The sequence below is a fragment of the Anabrus simplex genome, chromosome 1 (assembly GCF_040414725.1).
Source record: "Anabrus simplex isolate iqAnaSimp1 chromosome 1, ASM4041472v1, whole genome shotgun sequence".
Taxonomy (NCBI): domain Eukaryota; kingdom Metazoa; phylum Arthropoda; class Insecta; order Orthoptera; family Tettigoniidae; genus Anabrus; species Anabrus simplex.
This window is the reverse complement of record NC_090265.1, coordinates 290,550,826-290,572,137: the sequence shown is the minus strand read 5'-3', so window position 1 is coordinate 290,572,137 and position 21,312 is coordinate 290,550,826. Positions and strand designations below refer to the sequence as shown.

The 21,312-nt window shown below is 39.4% G+C and overlaps 1 protein-coding gene across 2 annotated transcripts in view; it reads right to left on the bottom strand.

The window, feature by feature from the left end:
- Positions 1-21,312, bottom strand: part of LOC136856720 (uncharacterized) — a 107,258-nt gene that overhangs the window by 33,462 nt on the left and 52,484 nt on the right. The window contains exon 1 of one of the 2 annotated variants that reach the window (XM_068231084.1): positions 2,999-4,114. The exons of the other annotated variant lie outside the window; for it this stretch is intronic. The gene's annotated coding sequence lies outside the window, so the exon portion shown is untranslated. Of the gene's footprint in view, positions 1-2,998; positions 4,115-21,312 lie in introns of those variants that run through there. 2 annotated transcript variants of the gene reach the window in all.

Sequence of the window (21,312 nt, the reverse complement as noted above, 5' to 3'; positions counted from 1 at the left end):
ATTCAAACTTCTAACATTCCACGCTCCGACTCTCAGAATGTCAGTATCCATCTTCCTAGTGATCACCCCCTCTCGTGTAGTCCCCACCCGGAGATCCGAATGGGGGACTAGTTTACCTCCGGAATATTTTACCCGGGAGGAAGCCATCATCAGTACATCAGTCATACAGCGAGAGCTGCATGTCATCGGAAGTTAGTTATGGCTGTAGTTTCCCGTTGCTTTCAGCTGTGTAGCAGTATCAACAGAGCTAAGCCATGTTGAGTATTAATACAAGGCCATATCAGTCAATCATCTAGACTGCCGCCCTTGTAACTTCCGAAATGCTGCTACCCCCCTTTCGATGAACCATTCATTAGTCTGGTCTCTCAACAGATACCTGTCCAATGTGGTTGAATCTGCGGGGCAGCTATCTGCTTCACTGGGACATGCAAGCCTTGCCACCATGGCAAGGTCACATGGTTTGCAGGGGAGGATAATTAGAGTACGCCTAAGTAAAATTGTAGTTTAGTTATTTCATGAGTTAGTATAGTGCTGGATTCCTTGTCATAAAATACTTGAATAATACCCAAAGCACCTACATGAAAAGGATAAAATAAAATGAAACTTCACTTGTTGAGAGGTTATGTGATTTTATTTTAGTGACTACAAAATCAAGTGATACATACAATGAAGTTGGCAGTATGAGTACATTGCTAGTCCATTGTCAGTAGAATGTTGCAACCCCTTGGGCCAGGATACATAAAGTGATTTGGTTAGAAAGGGTGTCATACAGGTTTTGTATCTTCTCCTGAGGCAAGCTGATGCACAACAGTTGTAAATGACCCTCATTATCCTGGATATAGCCACTGGGACAGACTTGACATTGGAGTTGTCCTACACATACTCTATAAGGGACAGATCAGGAGATCTTGGTGGCCAAGGGAGTACCTCAACAACATGCAAACAGTTCATACACATGTGTGCCATATGTGGACAAGTGTTGTCCTGTTGAAAGATGATGCCAGAATACTGTTTCATAAGAGGTAACACGTGAGGATTCAGGATGTCTGACACGTACCATCAAGCCATCAGAGTTCTCCGAATCACTACCAGAGGTGACCTGAATTCATACCTGATGGCTCTCAACACCATGACGCCAGAAGTAATGCCAGTGTGTCTCGCCAACACACTGGTAGAATGTGACCCCTCCCCTTGGCGCTGCCATACTCACAGACAATGATCATCTGAGGTAGTACAGAACTGAGATTCATCCCAGAAATTGATCCGATGGCACTCATCAGCAGTCTATAATTCCTGGGTATGGCACTACTCCCAGCATAGCTGAATGTGTTATGATGTTAACGCCATCCTATGTATGGGATGGTGATTCAATAGTTCAGCAGCAGCTAGTCTCTAATGAATGGTACGGTATGACACTGGGTGTTGTAGTGAGTCCATTCTTGTACCTGGATGGCAGGTGCAGATGTGAAAAGGTTACGATGAGCTTGGAGCATAATATGGTGATCCCCCCTTGTTGTGGTCAGACTTGGCTGACCGTAACTTTGACGACACATGTGGTTCACCTCACGCTCCCATTCAGCTCAAGATCTGGCTGCTGCCATATCTAAATGCCCCACATTCCTGGATACTGCACGATTAGATCACTGGGCCAGATGTGCACACAATTTCAAAATCTGTCAATTTCTCTGAAAAACATAAAAATAGTTAGTGGGACATAAAGCCAATAACATTATTAAATCTGTCAAGTGCTGGTAATACTGTCTCACATGAGCACATGACATTCTCCACGATTTTTCACAGTGCTCTCTAACCATTTGGTCTCTATCTACACAAGTTTTCATTCCATCCCTGAATGGGAGGACAGGCCTCCTAGACAGTAACACGGTATCTCAGGCAGGGAGATTTAATACGACAAAGGTAGAAGGGTAGAGGATTGGCAGCCATGGCCTATACTAGGAACTGTCTCGGTATTTGCCTTAGTGCAAGAGAATGGAAAACCATGGAAAACCATGGAAAACCATTCTCAGGACAGTCAACGGTGGGGACCAGCCCTACCCATCTCCTGAATGCAAAGGTGTAGAACCATGGCCACACACCCTCTGCTCATTTGGTCAGTTGGAGTGCAGAGCTGTAGGACCATGGACGAGCCGTGACCACTTGTAGGCCGAACCCTACTCTGCAACCACCGACTCCATTTGACATTTTTCGGAGGTGCCCCGGAAGCTTTCCCCCCCCCTCCCACCCCGCATGGTGATCAGCACAAATCTATATTGCCTCCAACATGCCATTAGTTCTAAAAAGAAAGAGACAACAGAGAGGATTGGGAAAATGTGATACCATGGAAATATCAGGCTGTTCCCATGTCAAATATGCTACCAGGCAGATATGGTGTTAGATTGCGTGAATGGTAATAAGGACAAGGAAAAAACCCATAGGTGGAAATGTAAAGTGCCTACAGGTAAAACCTGGTATGTTACACACATAGCACATGCAAGGATGTGGTATGGAAAGGTCCAGGTATTGTTAGTTGACAGCAAGTATCATATACAAATCGTTAGCCCATTCCATACCAGTCCAGTTATTCTGGGCACTGCCATGGGTGGGCCTTGCCATGCAGAAGAAATCCTAAGACCTGCTGCACAACCCAATCCCTTGGGGTCCCTAGTACCAAGTCTCCAATACCAGAGAACGAGGCCAAGCTTAGTAACAATTTTTTGTCCGGGGACCTGCTGGATGGTTTTGGTGTATGATACCGAGCCTCCTCCCTCTCCACCCATGCCATGCCCCTGTAAACCGGGCAACTGCAATGAGAGGCCATATGGCCCCTCCCCCCCCCATGCAGTTGGTGCACACTGGTGCCTCCCTAGCACGCAGCAAGCTATGTGGTGGTGGCCACCAGCAACAGTGCATTTGGAGCTCACAGCTAACCTGATGATGGCCCCAACCTCATACAGCAAAAATACTGCAAGAACTGTTGATGGGGTCATTCTGATCTCACCTGACTGCCGCTTCCCGCTGAGGTCTGCTTCTGGTTGGCTCTCTGTTCAACTGCCTTCTTGGAGGTAGTCCTGGACTGTGGTGGGATGGCCCTCTCATGGTGGGCTGTCACCTTCTTCTTCTTGTTGTGGTGACAGTCTCTTCTTGGTGGTGGTGGGGAGAGGCTTCATCTTGATTGTTACCCTTCTCCTGGTGTTGTGACCATGAGGGCATGGGTAGCCTTGCTATGGTGCCAGTATCTCCTTCCTCTTGGTTGGCTGCAGCATCGGTTATTGCTGGCATCTTAATGCTTTCCCTGTCCAGTGGGATATACTCCATGTCTGCATCATGAAAGAGGTATCCCTGGGGGTGTTTGCCTCCACCTGGTGGGCCTTTCTGGTCTGCACCCGGGTAGTGGATCTATCCTAGGTGGCCCGGGCAGTTGGGGTTTGTTTCTGGTGGGTGACCTTCGTCATCTGCATCCACTCTGAGAAGTGGAGCAATACAACCTTGGTCGCACCGTCGCGATGCTTGGGAGAGTCACCGTCCATGTTGGTCCTCATTGACCTGGGCTCTATAAGGGCCAAGAAACATGGGTCTGTGCCCACCTGCTTGTGCTTCTGCCTCCTGGCAGTCTGTGTGGTGATGGTAAACATCGCCTTCTCTTCCTGCAGCATTTGGGTGGCTGCCTCCTGTCTGTCGCTATCATCTGGCCTGGTCCTCTAACTAGGCACTCAGATGACCTAATTCCCGGTATAGGTGCTCCTTGTACCAGTCGGTCCATGATTGGTCCTGCAGGCATAAGATGAGGGTCCAGGGGAGTATTGCTTCCACGATTTCCTCTGGGTGCGCGGTGACACATGCCAGTTGGAACTTGAGGAGGACACGGAAGACAACACACATATCCTTGGCCCTCTCCATGCCCTCTCGGTGATATCCTTGAAACTGTTGACTGACTGTTGCAGTTCCTCAGATGTAAGAGCCAGAGATGCAGTATCATCAGCATACTTCATTTCTCGGTGATACACCAAAAGGACTGGCAGGGCCTGGTCAGAGTGCTTCGTCCCAGCTTGAATATCCTGGATCCATTTCTCATGCAGAGGTTGTATTCCTCTGGGCCCACCAAATGGGTCAGTGGGGTTGGGTAAGCATGCTCTGTCCTAGTTGCAACACCCTAGATCCATTTTACCATATAAAAGGCGTAGGCCTCCAGGCCTTTCAGGCCATCCGTGTGGCTGTCCACTGATTTTCTGTTGTCTGCCTATAGGTACCTGAAATGAAAGGCTGCAAGAGAAATAGCACTAACAAGTGCTGCTGCAGCTTGGCAATGTTCCCTTAGTGCACTTAAAAGTGCACAGATGCAGACAAATATTGCTCTTGGCTGTACCGAGAAGTACAAGTTGCTTGATAAGTGTGGAAAAACCTGAGGAGGAAAGTGACTAAGCGGAAAGCATCTATGTCCTTCCGCTATCCCGGCCAACTTGCTCCTCTACTCCATTTGAAGCTGTGCACGTCCCTTATATACCCATCAGGCCTAATAAGACGGTCAGTTGGTAACAACATTAATGCACTCTGGTGGCCGTTCTAGCTGTCACAGATCATTGCAACTCTAATCATTTACATACCCACTGATGGTATGTATGTGTACAAAATTGTGTCAATGTCAGACCATTCCTTCCAGGTGCTTACCTTATTTTTGTCAGTGAGTGTGTGTATGCGCACAGGATACGCTAGTTTATTTCTGCTGATATTTTCATATTATATCAGATTTTTGTGAAGAAGATAAAAGATTTGCTGAGGGAGGCAGGAATAGGGACTGTAGGTGTGAGTGGGAATTAAGGAGAATGAAAGAGCAAGTTTGAGGGAGATAATAAGGTTTCTTTTTCTTTTTGCTAGTGGTTTAGTGTCACACTGACACATTGAAGATATTTTGGTGACACAAGGATGGGAAAGCCCTAGGATTGGGAAGGAACTAGCTATGGCCTTAATAAAAGTACAGCCCAAGCATTTGCCTGGTGTGAAGATCAAAAACTACAGTGAACCATTTCCAGGGCTACCAACGGTAGAATTCAAACCCACCATCTCCTGAATGCAAGCTCACAGCTAAGGAACCCTAATTGCACAGCCAATTCACTCAGTAATAAGGAATTTAACGGAGGACAGAAATGAAAGTAGGTCTCATAACAATAATGTTATTTGCTTTACGTCCCACTAACTAACATTTTACAGTTTTTGGAGATGCCGAGGTGCCAAATTTAGTCCCGGAGGTGTTCTTTTATGTGCCAGTAAATCTACTGACATGAAGCTGACATACTTGAGCACCTTCAAATACCACCAGACTGAGCCAGGATCGGACCTGCCAAGTTGAGGTCAGAAGGCCAGCGCCTTAACTGTCTAATACCAATATAAATGGTCCATTATTGGACATTATAAATTTTCCAGCCAACTCATTCTTGGTTGCCAGCGTTTCGCCACTGTGTGCTAGGCTGGGCTCATCAGTTGGTACCTAGCACACCTACCAAGACGCTGGCTAGTGCATACCGCGGATGCCACTGCGTAGGCTAATTGTAACCACCGGCAGTGCCAATGCACTATGAGAGACTTTGTCTCATTACCAACAATTGATGCCTGCTTGGCCATCAGATGATACAGGAATGAGTTGGCTGGAAAATTTATAATCTCCAATAATGGACCATTTATATTGGTATTATAAATGTACTCATTCGGAACAAATATTTCAGATTCCCTTTGGGAATCAACATCTGTATTAACTGTCTAAGCCACTCAGCTCGGCAAAGGTAGGTCTCCCTCAGTCAATGTACAGGGTGTGGTTGATAGGCAAAAGGGAGGGGAAGGAAGAGGAGAAGTTGTGGCAGACAGGAGGGCTAATGTTTTAAGGAAAAGGAAAATGAGGGCTAAGGATACCGGTACTGACCAGGAAGTGAGTTCAGGAGAAGTATTGGTGAGGAACTGGTATGAATCACTGCATGTAGAACAGGAGAGAAAAGATGTGGAACAGGGAAGTGTTACAAAGAAGGGGCAGGGCAAGGGGAAAGGGAAATGTAGAGTAGAGGATAGAAAGAAGGATGTGGAACAAGGTCATTAAAGGGAGAGGAGGAAGTAGACTCTGCAGCTGTCAGGGAAGTAAATGGAGAACAGGACAGGAAGGGATCTAATGAGGTGCATGGGGTTGAGGCTTTGGTCATGGGTGACTCTATTGTTAGGCATGTGGGGAAAATGAACCAGGGTACAGTGTTACCCAGGAATTAGGTTAAGGTAGATACAGAAGAAAGTGGAAGGGAAGGAGAAGAGTAAGGAGAAAGTGGCAATTTTCCACATTGGTATCAACAACGTAAGGCAAGCAAGAATACAATGCCTGTAAATAAAGTAGCAGCAACATATTCCAGACACTCACAGGAGATCGGGTATGCATAAATGGGATATGGGAATGGTCAGTTGGCGCTGTTGTCGATTTTTAGTGTGCATTTGACAGGCAGGAAGTGTTGTTGCTGTGTGGCATTGAAGAGTGTCGATTTCACCGCTCTAAAGCATTCAAAAGGTGATCAGTGTTCATGGATTAAAATCGATGTTGCCCAATGCAAAAATGCATCAAAATGTTATCGAAGATTACATGAAGCCTGTAGCGAGAATGCATTACCATATAGGACGGTTACACAGTGGGTCAAGGCATTTCGTGCAGGTCAGAATGAGACTGTGGATTTGTACTGCACAGGTTGGCTGTTCATTTCTCAAGATCAAATTCAGATTGACATCATGAGTGGTCTCATTTTCATAGACCATCAATGGACTGTCCAGGAATTATCCATAGAGGTTGGCCTCAGTCAACAAACGGTGTGGCACATACTAACAAAATGTCTTAACATGAGGAAAATTGCATTCTGTTGGGTTTCACATCAGCTCACTGTTATAGAGAAATGGCTCCAGTATGCAATGGCTGGCATCCACCTGGACACATACTGGAATGAAGGAGATGCATTTCTGCAGCGTATCATCGCAATTGATCAGACATGGGCACAAACCTACAAGCCTGAATTAAAGCACCAATCGAATGAATGGCATCAGTCTAATTTGCCACATCCATAGAAAGTTAAATAGGAACCCAGTTGGGTGAAGCTTATGCTGATTGTGGCATACAACTAGAAGGGTGCTATTTTTATGCTTGCTATGCATGAGGGACAAACTATCAACAGTGATTACTATTGCCAATTTCTCGAGTGACATCTGCGCCTGGCTATGCGGCATAAATGTCCAATTTTTTTGCGAGATGATCACCCTATTGTGTTGCATGAAAACGCACATTGTCTTCTCACAAACGTCAAGCTCTTGTTGCAATGGTGGCATTGGGAGGTCTTGGAACACCCTCTGTACTTACCAGACATGAGTCCTTGTGACTTCAACCTGTTTCTAAAATTGAAGGAACCCCTCCAAGGCCACCAATTTCCTGACGTGGCATTTGTACTCCACGCGGTAGAGAGTTCCGTCGCTGTCATCAACAGACAACACCTTGCCAACAGTCCCCAACGGCTTACCGACATTTGGCTAAAGAACTTTGCGGGGGACCACATTTAAGGCATGTAATGCGATTGTACTTGTAAGTTCATCAAATATTGCAGTCTATCAATATTGCCACTACTTAATTTACAGGCGGCATGTATGCTAATATAGTTGGAGAAATGCGAGATCTGCTTGCAACAGCACAGGAGAAGTTCAAGGTAGCAGAGATTGTTATCAGTGGGATACTGACCAGAGGGTGATCTGGGATTTCAATGAGGTTGTGGAGTGGGTATGTTGGAAATAGAGAGTGATATTTGTAGATCCTAATGGGTAGGTAGGGGATAGGGATCTACGTTCTACCATATTGATACATATAAGCTAGAGTGCCTGTTTAGAAGGGCAATAGAGAGGTACATTCAGGAAAATGGGATGGACTAGGGAGCTGTGATATTATAGGTAGCTGAAAGTCAAGTAAAGATAACGTGAAATTATTAGTGTTAGAGTGTAGAAGTATTATAAAAAAAAAAAAAAAATAGAATTAATTTAATAGATGCATATATTTACCACATATTGTAATACGAGTTGAATCATGGCTGAGAAGTGATATTATAGATGATGTAAATTTCTCACTAACTGGAGTGTTTATCATGGAAACAGGATAGGAACATTAGGAGGGTATTGATGCTGATAAAAAGAAGAATTTGTAAACCACGAAGAAGTTTAGGATGATTATATGAAATTCTAGGTGTCAGGTTGATATTTAAAAATGATAGGAAACTTTATATTTTTGGAATATACAGACCTGGCAATGGTGGGACTGATGCTGATTGATGTATTCATGAAGATGCACACAAAATACTGTCAATTGCATACATTAATTTATTTTCAACTTATCTTCACTTTAAACACACGTTACATATCAACAAACCACCATCATTAACAAATGCCTATCACGAAGCACAAGGTGACTACAACTGCTATCTTGAACAGTTGACTGCTGACTGCCACTCAGCATGTTGGCACAAACACAACACCTGTTAAACAATAACTCAACTCCACCTCCACCATCAGGATGGTTTTTTTTTTTTTTATATATATATAGGTTGCCCGGCCAGGCTTCTAGAAGGATGTTACCCAACACCTTTTCTCGTAAATTCTAGAGTGCCTAATACATAGTTACAATGTAAAGAACATTCTCCAATCATCTAGTGACAAAGATATGTTTTTCTGGATGTTACAGTGTGTTGCACTATGTTACTGTGGATTATACATCAAACAGGTAATAATAAATTATATGCTATTAATTACAGGTTCTTAGATTAACTAAACTCATATAAATATATATACAGCACATGTTTCATGACATAACCTCACAAAGAATGTGACCATAAATGATAATGATACTAATACTAATAAGTGGATGTAAACACTTCATAGCCATACATCACAAGTAATAATAATAATAATAATAATAATAATAATAATAATAATAATAATAATAATAATAATAATAATAATAATAATAATAATAATAATAATCATCTCCATCAAATAATAATGACTCAAGCACAATACTTGCATTATTTACCCAATATTGTTTTCAAGTTATATCAGTCTATTACACTTCTGTCATGATGTGGAATTATCTGATAAGATAATAAGCTGTGCTGTGTGGGGAATGACATAGAAAAGAATGTTATTGTAGTAGGTGATCTCAATTTTCCAAATGTTAACAGCAATGGTAACACGAATGACAGAATACATGACCAAAAATGGTGAATAAGTTAACCTGGGAAGGACAACTGATTCTGTATATGATGGAACCAACTAGAGGGGAAAATATTCTAGACATGGTACTGAGAATACTGCTTGAACTCTATAGAGTAACTGAAGTGAGAGATGCTGTAAGAGATCACAATGCTGTATTTGTCATAGTTAAAAATGAATGCCACAAAAGGAAGGTTGTAAAAGTAGGACTGTTAGGTAATACCATACAGTTGATAAGAAAGGTGTGGAAAAGGTTTTAAAAGAATAATTATTAGAGTTGTCAATTAACTGAATGATTTTAATCAATTAATCACTTGATTAATCAAATTTTAATCAATTTCATATACTATAACCGAGAAAAACACCTGGCATAAAACATTTTTATAATTCAACTAGCAAGATACCCGTGCTTCGCTACGGTATTATAATGAAATTTATAATCGAATGCTTAACGTTTTATATATAATCCGCCGAAATTCGCGATCTGACTCATTTTCTGAGAGAATCCGCCAAAATTCATGATCTAACTCATTTTCTGAGAGATTACAGCAAATTTCCTCCCATTTTTCAATCTTTCTTTCCAGCAATCGATTTCGTACTTCCCGGGGTAGGTCCAGGTGTTCCACTCGGTCAGTGTGGTCCCTAAATTTTTGCCATATTTTCCTGTAAGCATTTTTAATACGGATCAAATCCTTGAGGAGATCCGGCGTGGTGTCGTCTTGGGTGCCTTGGCGGTACTGAACCCGCGACCAGACTGCAATTGTAGTCATTACCCAGCCAGGACCCATTTCCAGTGCGTTCTGCACATTTTGACGACGGTCCAGAACATTAACATTATTATTATTATTATTATTATTATTATTATTATTGATGGTCTAGAACCCACAGCAAGATGCAAGACCACTACTTGGCGGTAAATTACATCTGCTGTCATTGTCATTTTTTACCCCACTGCCGTTAAGTTGAAAGAAGGCGTGTTTCCTTATGTTTAAAGGAGATTCCAAATAACAATGTTCACGTCCGTTACCTTCAGTTCTGAGATATAAGTATCCCCATAAAAATAATTCACTTTTTCCACCTCCTTTCACACTCCCCCTCCCCCCTTTAAGTGAATTTCCCGTTAAGAGATACTTGTTCCTTTAACAGTAAAGTATATTCTAAATACCAATTATCATGACTCTAACATCTTCAGTTTTTGAGATATGTGTCCTCATAAAAAGGAATTCAACTCCTTTTCACCCCCGCCCCCCCCCCAAAGGTGATTTCCCCCAAAATGCTTTTTTCCTTGTTTTTAAAGGAGATCCGAACACCAATTTTCACGTCTGTAACAACTTTAGTTTTTATTAGATGTCAATATTCTCATACAATAAATTCAAATAATTTTTCAATTCTTTCACCTCCCCCCCCCCCTTCATTGGATTTTCAAAGAATATGTGTTTCTTTAATTTTAAAGCAGATTCCAAATACCAATTTTCACGTCTTCAAAATCTTTTGTTTTTTAGATAATATTATCCTCATAAAAATAATCCAACTAATTTTTCAATTTCCCTCCCCCCTTTACTGGATTTCCGAAAACAAAAATACATATACCTTTATTTTTACAGGAAATTCCAAATACCAAATTCATGTCTGTAACATCTTCAGCTTTTGAGATATCAGTAACCTAATTAAAAGAAATCAACCCTATTTTCAGTCACTTTTACACCTCCATCAAAGTGATTTTTCAGAAAACAAAAAATACATGTTTAATTTTTAATAGCGATGAAAATACTATTTTTCACATCGGTAACATGTTAAGTTTTTGAGACATACTGTAGAAATGCTCATTTTTAGTTTCCCTCAAGTGGAGTTTCAAAAAAAAATCACCTATGTTTCTTTACTTTTACAGGAGATTCCAAATACCAATTTTTACGTCTGTAACATTTTATGTTTCTGAGATATACTGTAAATATAGTTTTTTTTTAATTCACCCCAATTTGTCACTCCTGTTTAACCCCGTTTAATTGGATTTTTCAAAAACAAAAAAATACGTGTTTCTTTATTTTCAAAGGAGAGCCAAAAATCCCAATTTTCAGGTCTGTAATATCTTCTGTTTCTGAGATATAAGTATCCTCATTTAAGGCATTCAACCCCTTTTTCACCCTTTCCACCCCTCCTATTGGGGTTTTCCAAAAACAAAAAAATATGTGTTTCCTTGTTTTTAAAGGGGATTCTAAATACCAATTTTTACATCTGTAAACTTTAACAGATTTGATATATATAGACTATATATATGTACACACACTCATTTTAAAAATTCACCCCCCCTTTTTACCCCCCACCATTAACTGAATTTTCCAAAAACAAAACATACATGTTCCTTTCTTTTTAAAGGAGATCCCAAATATCAATTTTCAGGTCTGTAAGATCTTCAGTTTCTGAGGTATAAGTATCCTCATTAAAGGCATTCAACCCATTTTTCACCCATTTTCACTATTCCTATTGGGATTTTCTGAAAACAAAAAAAAATTTGTGTTTCCTTATTTTTAAAGGAGATTCTAAATACCAGTTTTACATCTGTACACTTTAAAAGTTTTGAGACACAGATAAGCAAATTTTAAAATTTCACCCTTTTTTCACCCCCCATTAATTGGATTTTCCAAAAACAAAAAAATACATGTTTCTTTATTTTCAAAGGAGATCCCAAATACCAATTTTCAGGGCTGTAATATTTTTAGCTTCTGAGATATAAGTATCCTCATTAAAGGCATTCAACAATTTTTTTCACCCCCTTTTCACCCCTCCTATTGAGATTTTCTGAAAACAAATAATAGGCCTACGTGTTTCTTTATTTTTAAAGGAGATCCTAAATACCAATTTTTACATCTGTAAACTTTAAAAATTTTGAGATATAGGTACACTCATTTTAACAATTCACCCCCCCTTTTGACCCTCCCATTAATTGGATTTTCCAAAAACAAAAAATACTTGTTTCTTTATTTTTAAAGGAGATCCCAAATACCAATTTTCAGGTCTGTAATATCTTCAATTTCTGAGATATAAGTATTCTCATTAAAGGCATTCAACCCATTTTTCACTCTTTTTCACCCCTCCTATTGGGGTTTTCCGAAAACAAAAAAATACGTGTTTCCTTATTTTTAAAGGAGATTCTACCAATTTTTACATCTGTAAACTTTTGAAGTTTTGAGATATAGATACACTTATTTTCAAATTTCACCCCCCTTTTCACCTTCTTAGTGACGGAATATCCAAAAATCCTCTTTTAGCGAGCACTTACATGTTAATGTGAATGTATCCTAAAAATTTCATTTCTTTATCTCCAGTAGTTTTGGCTCGGCAATGATGCTATGCTATTGGCTTTACGTCGCACCGACACAGATATGTCTTATGGCGACGATGGGATAGGAAAGGGCTGGGAGTGGGAAGGAAGCGGCCGTGGCCTTAATTAATGTACAGCCCCAGCATTTGCCTGGTGTGAAAATGGGAAACCACGGAAAACCATCTTCAGGGCTGCCGACAGTGGGATTCGAACCTACTATCTCCCGAATACTGGATACTGGCCGCACTTAAGCGACTGCAGCTATTGAGCTCGGTCGGCAATGATGAATCAGTCAGTCAGTCATTCAGTCAGTCAGTCAGGACAAGTTATTTTATATATATAGATATGCTATAAAGAAATATTCTTTAAGTTTGAATTGTATTGGTGGCATGAAAGTAATTAAAAAGTTAAAAAGTACTTAATATTTTAAATATATTTCAATATTGGTCATTTAATAGTACAAAAGTTTGAAACTGTGAAGTTGACAATTACTTACAGTCACGTCTCTTTCCTCCAGGACTTCAGACATGTCAGTACGTTGACACGTTCAGAACTAAGAGCCACTCTTTTCTTAGTAACAATATTTCCAGCATCACTGAATACTGTCTCACAAGGAACTGAAGTAGCTGGAATGCAAAGCAATTTTTTCGCTATGCGTGCACGATGTGGAAGTTGGACTGAATGTATTTTCCACTACTGGAGTGGGTCTAAGTCATCTTCCACTTCCACCAATGACTTGTAGACTGCAATATCCATCTCAAGTGGTGTTGAACTCGAAACCTGTTTGTCTTCGTCGGTTTCAAAATTCAGTTTCCTCTACTTGCTGCATGGTTTTACTGGAACTTGTACTTTGTCCACGTCCCTCTCCAAAATTGTTTTCCATATTGATTCCCGATCCTTTTCTTCAATATATCTAAGATATTTAATTGTAGGATCAAGAGCAGTAGCTTTCTGGCATGTCTTCAAATGACACCAATCATTTATCATAGCCATTAAATCATCTATAAGAGTCCTTCTAAATCTAGCTATGTACCCAGGATCATCATTGGAACAATGTAAATTTCAAGTGTGTTACCGCAGACAATACAACACTACCTGTCACATACTTGCTACCTCTAAGGAGATCTGATATTTCTAAGCATGCCTTAATACACACAATAATTTTTTCTATCATCTCCCATTCAATTGTTGTTAGATGTTTGATATTAGAAGAGTGTGCCGATAGGACTTCTATAATACCCCTTTTAGCTTTCTTTCTGGCAATTGTTATGTCCATTTGCACATTACATGGAAATTCCTGGAAATTCTTTAACCTTCCGTCGGTTGCACCATGTCTATAATATATGCAAGTCTTTCATCAGATCATGTTTCTTAAGCAATATATCTCCATTGGCCCACGCTTTTCAGTAGCTGCTTATCACCACTCTGCAAATTCCCTGTCGAGATTTCCTGTCTTTCTGTCCACACGTTCCCTGTTAACCATGTCTTTCCATTATATCATGTGGGAGACAGTGGGACCAATCATGACACGGCGTAGCATCCTTGTGAAGTTCACAAACACTGAATGTGAATATGTACTGTCTTCCAAATAAAAACCCCACATGAACTGAGCTTTAAGTTGTCACTTTTTCTTCTGTTTGTTTCTTTCTACCAATTTGTACCTGTCCATTTGCACATTTCCAGGAAATTCTTTAATGGCAGTCCCTTCAAGTATCTTCCCCACTCCTACCCATCATGTCACCTGACTGTGTTTAGTAAAGGTCCACAAGTACACTACAGTAGCCTGCCCGGTATTTCCTTTCCAATAGTTTGTAAAAGCAATGGTCAAAACCCTCATTTTAGAAGGAAGCAATTAATGAGTTATTACTGTATTGATGCTTGTTGTTTAAAGGAGCCTAACATCAAAGTCATCAGCACAGGTATTGTTGCTTTTACCTTTCTGAAAGAAAGACATGAGCATCAGCTTACTTTAATGGCCTGTCAGTCATTTAATAGCTGAGGCTTGCACATCAAATGACAAATAACAATACTCCACACAGGTTTTGCGCCATGCACAACAGTTACTTTTTCTTCACCACACTGTAATTTGAATTGTTTCAGTTAATCGGTTAAAGCACATTGATTGGTTAATCAGATATTTAGATTAATCGGTTAATCAAATTGACAGCTCTAATAATTATGATCAATGAAAAATATAAAGAGCCTGTGGGATGGGTTTAAAACAATTGTTGAAGAGTGTGAGAACATGTACCATTAAAGGTAAAGAATGTTAAAGACCCCCTATATCATAACAGAGAGGAATGATTGTGAAAGGAAGGAATGAAGGAGAAATTGAAGAAACTTACTAGGACATTAAATTTAGCAAAACTCACTTCAGTATAGGTAGTCAGGGCAAGAACTTGGTCAGTGCTGCAAGATTTTGGAACACCGGAGGGATACTGTGTTACTTGGCTCATGCAGAATTTAAACGGCATGGAAAAACCAAATTTTCAGTGAAAGGTCGACCGGCGTATAAAAGGAAGAGTTCATGTGTGACAAAACTCTGATTTTATTCTAAATGTTATTCGTAGGAAAGTCCATAGCTTCTTTCTTAGCAATGAACTTCTGACCATAGGAAAGTGACAGTGAATCATCAAGTGGTAGTTCAGCGAAATAAAAGAAATGGATAGATACTAGCTATCTTTTGTCTTAAGGGAATTTATATGTTTTATTTTTGTAATATATCTAGAGCCCTGCGCGGATATACAAAATAATATCCACATCCGCATCCGCACCCGCATCCACGATTGGTTATCCGTATCTGCAAAATAGTTACCCATGGATGATTTAAATATTTAACTACAGTATATTACACCCAAGGTATTGAAACGGATAGATCTGTTAACATAATACAATAGGCCTGATACCTGGCACCAGAACCCCTAGAGTCACAGGTTTATGAGGGATTTTCTCTTGTGACAACTACCAACGTATTGACCTTTGTTCCTTCCTTCCATTAATTGCGGGCAGGAGTCAGAAACAGTAAAGCAGGAGTCAGTTAGGTTTAGGTCAGATTTATGGCTTTATGGTTTCAAGACTCTTTATATATCACTATTCTCCCATGCCAATATCAAAGGTCACCTAAGCATAAGAAAAACAAGAGTATATTTGAGTGAAAATCAATAAACATCATTATTTAGAAATTATCAACAAAATTATCCGCACTGCCATACAGTTTGTACCTGCCAAGACACTAACTTCGCGGATATCCGCATCCATGCAGGGCTCTAAATATATCCTATATGCTGTTCTGTGGTTTGTTATATAGGCTAGGTCATGATTGTTCCTAATGATACGTCCCCCTAAAAGTCACTGAAAATTTAGTTTTACGAAAGTGCCTTCATTATGTAAATAAGTAATCAAACCAATAAGTGAAATGAAGCTAAATGTAACTCAACTAAGCTGTATGCCATATGCATGGGAAAGAACACATCTGTTTGTTTATCTGTTAGTATGTATCTGCTCAATGCAAATAATGCATTTGCCGTAAATAAAACATGAGGTGCCTTAACACGGTATGGTATAGGATGTACCTGTCTAACAAAGTAGTTAACATATCTGAAAATTAATTAGAAGAAGAAGCAGAAGAGGCAACACAGTAAGTTCAAGAAGAGATTTTGGAAGAATAGGAAAGCGAAAGTCATCAAGCCAATGAACAAGTTCCAATATGCTCTATGAATAATAATAATAATAATAATAATAATAATAATAATAATAATAATAATAATAATAATAATAATAATAAATGAAATTAAAAACCTTTACTTTATACTCGAAACTGTCCTTCAGGAAATTTGTCATCTTGAAACAATCATGAGTTAGTTTTTATTTTCTGAATTTTATAACTTTCCTGGAAACACACTGTGTTTTGCAATTGCACTCACAGGTGTCTTTTCAGCTTGTTGAACAGTGATAAACTGTCACTGATGGTCATTGCTCGACAGCAGCATCTTATAATTATGACACCATACTTTTTGTTTTCAGTCCCCGTGTGACACACACGAATTACATTCGAAATAAAGGAACCTTGCTTTTCTTGCAGGAAGAATAATTCAACTTCATTTCACTGCCTTAGTATTTTGTCAGTAATCTATAGGTTCATTGTATGGGCATAGTGCATAAAATGAAGGAGTCTATAGGTAAGGGGTATGTAATCAAAGTACAGCACATCGATGTGAAAGGGAGTAATTTCTTTTGATGCTACACAATTTGAGAATGAAGCATTCGTTCGATGTCAGTAATAAGTTGGTTGTGGTGGGCAGAACTATGATGGAAAGAGGTGGAAAGAGGTGAAGGCGCTCACATGTGAAAGGATACTTTCCTCAGTTCTTGAGTTGACTTACACCATAGGTCATGCCATCAACATCAAAGACAAAGTGGCCTCCTGCTACAAAACAGACCCAACATACTACATCTCTGGAAAGAGTATTTTAAGGATGTATGTGACAAGGAGTTCCCTCATCCACCTCTACCTACAGCTGATCCCATTCATGGCCCAGTGCCCACTATCACCATTGAAGAAATGTCCAATGCCATCAACAAAATGAAACTTGGGAAAGCCCCTGGTACCCAGCTGAAGTATGGAATCTTCTTGAAGAAAAAGGTGTAGTATGGCTTACTGACTTCAACAAGATTATTAGGAAGGACACAGTACCCGAGATCTGGAAGTCCGGTATCACAATTCCAATTCGGAAAGGAAAGGCATCCTGACGAGGCATCCGTGGACGTTATTATAAGTTGATGATGACATGCTAGCTAACGAGACACATAAGAGCCTAGAACAGCAAATATAAGATTTGAAGATGCGTCTTGAAGAATTTGGGATGAAATTAAATCCAAAGAAGATGGTGTACCTGTAATATGATGACCAAACTGATGGCACGATCACTGTATGTGGGGTTCAATGAAATAAAGTGACCAAATTCAAACATCGAAGGTCATGCATCCCCTCAGACTACAGTACGATTCTCGATGTCAAGACAAGAGTCAGTGCCACATGGATAAATTGGGACCAAGTTACTGGAGTTCTCTGCGATAAGAAAATTCCATTACATCTAAAATCTAAAGTGTACTTCACAGTGATCAGACTGGTGGCCCTTTATGGAGCTGAATGCTGGCCTATAACATCAAAGCATAAACATACACTTTGCGTAATGGAAATGAAGACGCTGGTCTATAACACATGTGAAAGGTGGTCCAATGGCTTGACAATATTAGACCATTGCTTATGCAGAAGAAATTCAAGGTTGCCTCAATCACAGAGAAAATGCGTGAATTATGCCTGCAATAGTATGAGCCTGTACTCCGTAGCAGTAAAACCTCAGTTGCAAAGTCTACCCTTCAACTGAACATGGAGAGTTGCCAGACTCGAGGATGACTTCAAACATGCTGACAGCACCGGATGAGAGATAACATGTGATTCACCAAACTCAGCCCACAGGATGCTACGGATCGATTGAAGTGGAGGAAACATAGCAAGAATGCAGACCCCATAAATGGAAGAATGCAAAGTAGATGATGATCATAAACCTTTATTCTGTTGGTTGCCATCGATCGATATGTCTAAGCGATCACAAAATTCTTTTGCATTTCTTTTGTAAAAAGTAGCATATTGGCTCCTGCAAAAATTGTGAAAATTTTACCCAACTGACAAGCAGGTACTTTGTTGCAGTGTAGCAACAATGTTACAGATGTTCTTTCAGATACTAATATCAAATCTCTTGTCGAAGTATTAACTGGTACCGAATCTTCATCAAAATAATTGTATAATGCTGAAGTGCATTGTGAATTATCTATAAGTAGCTAGTGTATTTCTTTTGTACCAGATTCATCTGGACTTCCAAGTTCTAGTGAGGACATTCCATGTTGTGACTTTGACAAGTGCACTTGTACGCAGCCACTAGTCGAGTACAAGCTATCGGAGTAACCTTTTCATGCACGTGGGTGTGTTAACACTAGTTTGTAACTTCCACTACAAGTACTTTTGTTTCTATTGGTGTCCGTTTAGCTAGGAGTAGGGTTTTCTAACCCTACTGGTAATCATGGCAGAGGCCAGTGGTAGTGATAAACCTTTGGATGAGTACTCCAATGTTATTGTCAGCAGTAATTTCATATCTATGCAGGATACATTAGTACTTGATGTTGATATGAAATCTGTATCCCAGCCCTGCTCAACTAACCCTGCGCCTCCTTCGGCGGAAATTAGGAATCCTAATATTTATAATGAGAGACACTGTACACTATTTTTGGAATCAAATGTTGATCATAAGAAGTTAGGAGCTCTTCATCCTATGGCATTAGGAAAGATATTTTATGAAAGGGAAATATCAGGTATTCATCAAATTACTCAAAAAGGACGAAATAGAGTCCAAATTGAATTTGTCTCAAGAATGAAGGCAAATCTATTTTTGTCCAATCCTAACCTTCAAGAAAAAAACTAAAAACCTTTATTCCCTCATCTTGTTTAATAAATGAGGACTAAATAGGGGAGTAGAGATATATACCTGAGAACAAGTTCCTTAAGTATACTGAAGCTTCTGTTCCTATTTTGGCAGTAAAACATATGAATCAAAGGTCTTATCAGGATGGAGTCTTGAAATTCATTCCAACTGGTACTATTGTGAGTAGTGTAACTCTGTTCAGGGTTAGGTCGGAAATAGAAGCTTTCATCTTCCAACCAACCTTAGGAAAGAAATGTCAGAGATATGGTCATACTCTAAACAATCCCCTTGCTGTTCCAAATGTTCTCAAAATCATGAGGCACAAGAATATATTACCACGAGTTTTAAATGTAGTAATTGTTTGGGGGAACATCAGGCAGGGACATTAAATAGCCCAGAACAAAAGAAACAACAAGAGATTTTTTAAAAATGATGGCAGTAGGTAGGAAACAAATCCTTAATTGATATCAACACTTTCTCTACACCTGTAGCAAATAGGTTTCAACCGTTGTTACCTCCACAACAATTTTCCCCCATTGCTAATTAGCATTAATCAGAGGTCCTCTGACCTTCCCCCAAGGAAACAAAAGTACACTACGGTGGTTAATTCATCTCCCCTAAACATGACTGATCTCCTAGTTTTGCCTCACTTAAAGTTACTAGGACAGGAATACTGCCACAGCACACTCTTCAATCTAATTTACAATTGGAAATCCTGAGTGCCTCTGCTGTAGCAATTCAAATTATGGTGGTGAGGAATCTTTCTAATTCTAATTCAAGAATTCTCCAAAGAAATGTAGGAATATATTCAGACTGCAGAAGACAGCAAAAAATGGACCCACACATTAAATCGTATACATGACGATATTTTATCGTTAATTCGGTCTTTATTACCTAACTTTTCTAAATTAGTTTCATGCTCCAAAGGTACCAGTAACAAAATAAGATAAGGCTTTTTGCAGATGATGTTATTCTGTATAGAGTACCGGTAATAAATAAGTTACAAGATTGTGAGCAACTGCAAAATGACCTCGATAATATTTTCAGATGGACAGCAGGCAATGGTATGATGATGAACGGGGTTAAAAGTGAGGTTGTGAGTTTTACAAATAGGAAAAGTCCTCTCAGTTTTAATTACTGTGTTAATGGGGTGAAAGTTTCTTTTGGGGATCATTGTAAGTATCAAGGTGTTAATATAAGGAAAGATCTTCATTGGGGTAATCACGTAAATGGGATTGTAAATAAAGGGTACAGATCTATACACATGGTTATGAGGGTGTTTAGTGGTTGTAGTATGGATGTAAAGGAGAGGGGGCATAAGTCTCTGGTAAGACCCCCAACTAGAGCATGATTCCAGTGTATGGGACCCTCACCCAGATTACTTGATTCAAGAACTGGAAAAAATCCAAAGAAAAGCAGCTTGATTTGTTTTGGATGATTTCCAACAAAAGATAGCATTACAAAAATGTTGAAAAGTTTGGGCTGGGAAGACTTGAGAGAAAGAAGACGAGCTACTCGACTAAGTGGTATGCTACATGTTATAAATCTCACTTTCTTGGTCCATATTGAGCTGTCATATAATCTTTATTTAAAACAATTTTCAAAGGTCCACCTTTTCAATACAATTTATTTTACTTTACAAGTAGAATCTTTACATTAACATCAATTCAGTTGTTGGGACATGTTTCGTCTTCATTTAGGGCATCATCAGCCAGTTTCTCAACTTAAAATCTTTAAATACAACAAGAATTCTGATTATAAATTTTTAAAAATTAAACTATGGTATTTAGTTTTTGTTACTTTAAAACTTATTGTTTAACAATACATAGAAGTATCCATTTGACTAGAATAACTACCGGTACTACTGCGAAGTAGAATGCTTTGAGACAATGTTAGTCCATAAATAAAAGTTCTGGGATACATAAACTGACTATGAATTTAACACTGTTGAATCACATTAGTTAGTTATTTAAAATCAGTCTTATTGTCTATTATTATGATGTTTCTTCCTTGAACACGTATTCTTGATGATACACTTTAATGTTAGTGTTTTTGAAAACTCTTTTATTAAGGTGTTCTAACTGCTCCACTTCTGTTTACTCCTGTTGAGAGAACATACATAAAATAGATATCCCTATATGGATTGTCAGTTTGAATTTGTAGATAGTTGACTTATTTGATATTGTATTCTCAATTAAAAAGGCAATTTCATAATAGATTTTTTTTAAAAAACAGACATGTTGTTGATCTCGTGTC